This window comes from Pistacia vera, unplaced genomic scaffold, assembly GCF_008641045.1.
Source record: "Pistacia vera cultivar Batoury unplaced genomic scaffold, PisVer_v2 Contig14, whole genome shotgun sequence".
In the NCBI taxonomy this organism is placed as follows: domain Eukaryota; kingdom Viridiplantae; phylum Streptophyta; class Magnoliopsida; order Sapindales; family Anacardiaceae; genus Pistacia; species Pistacia vera.
In genome coordinates, this window is record NW_022195466.1 from 756,803 (window position 1) to 757,954 (window position 1,152).

Here is a 1,152-nt window from a genome sequence, read left to right on the forward strand (position 1 = left end):
CGAGATCAAGCCGCCAATCATCCAGATGATCCAGTAGTTGGTTAGATTCAATGGTGACTTGAAGGAAGATCTGATCTGCACATTGCAAATTTCTTGGAAATTTGTGACCCCTTCAGTCAAACGGAGTGTCGGATGACGCTATTAGGCTGCGATTATTCCCATTCTCATTAGGAGATAAAGCCAGGGGTGGTTAATGCATTACCATTGGGAACTATAACAACTTGGAATGATCTAATAATATTCTTACCAAGTTCTTTCTTCCAGCTAAATCAGCAAAATTGAGAAATGATATTACACCATTTCTACAAGATGATCCGAGTCACTGTATGAGGCTTGGGAAGATACAAGGAGTTAATGAGGAAATGCCCACACCATGGTTTACCATTTTGGCTTCAAGTCCAAACGTTCTACAATGGATTGATGAATATGTACAAACCATGGTGGATGCAGCTTCGGAGGGGCCTTGCAGAATAAGACACAGAAGAGGCCTATGAGTTGCTTGAGGTTTTGGCAAGCAACAACTATCAAAGACCAAACGAGAGAGCAACACCGAGGAGTCTTCGGGTCTTCATGAAGTTTGGCATTCACAACCATCTTAGCCCAACTCACGGCACTTCAGAAACAGTGGGAACTATGCAGGTAACTCTATTCAAGCACCTCAACAAACTTGTGATTTTGTGCAGGGAACCATGTGAGCAGTGAGTGTCAAGTTGGGAACACATTTGCTTCGTCATCTTCATCACAGGGCAAGTGAACTACTTGGCAGGGAACTAGAGACACCAAAACACCCATACTCCAACACATACAACCCGTGGAGAAATCATCCAAATCTGGCTTGGGGAAATCAAAACCAGCAAAATAACCAATGGAACCAGAGGCGTCCAAATAACCAACCAGGGTGACAAATCAACCGGGAGTCAAGAGTGACAAAGTTGGAGGATATTTTTTGGTAAATCATGCAGGGACCACAAGATTTATGAGTGAGATGAGCAAATTTTAGAAATCAAGGGTGTCCATTCGGAGTCTTGAGTTACAGGTGGGCCAATTGGCCGAGAAATTGAATGAGAGACCGCAGGTTCCTTACCAAGCAATACTGTGACCAACCCATGTGAACAAGCGAACCCATCACTTAGGATGGATGTTTTGGAAGAG

At 43.7% G+C, this 1,152-nt stretch overlaps 1 non-coding gene across 1 annotated transcript; it reads right to left on the reverse strand.

Moving 5' to 3' along the window:
- Positions 1-275: 275 nt before the first annotated feature.
- On the reverse strand, positions 276-380 carry LOC116123061. The gene has a single exon (XR_004126985.1). It is a non-coding gene; the product is annotated as a small nucleolar RNA R71 (small nucleolar RNA).
- Between the last annotated feature and the right edge of the window lie 772 nt (positions 381-1,152).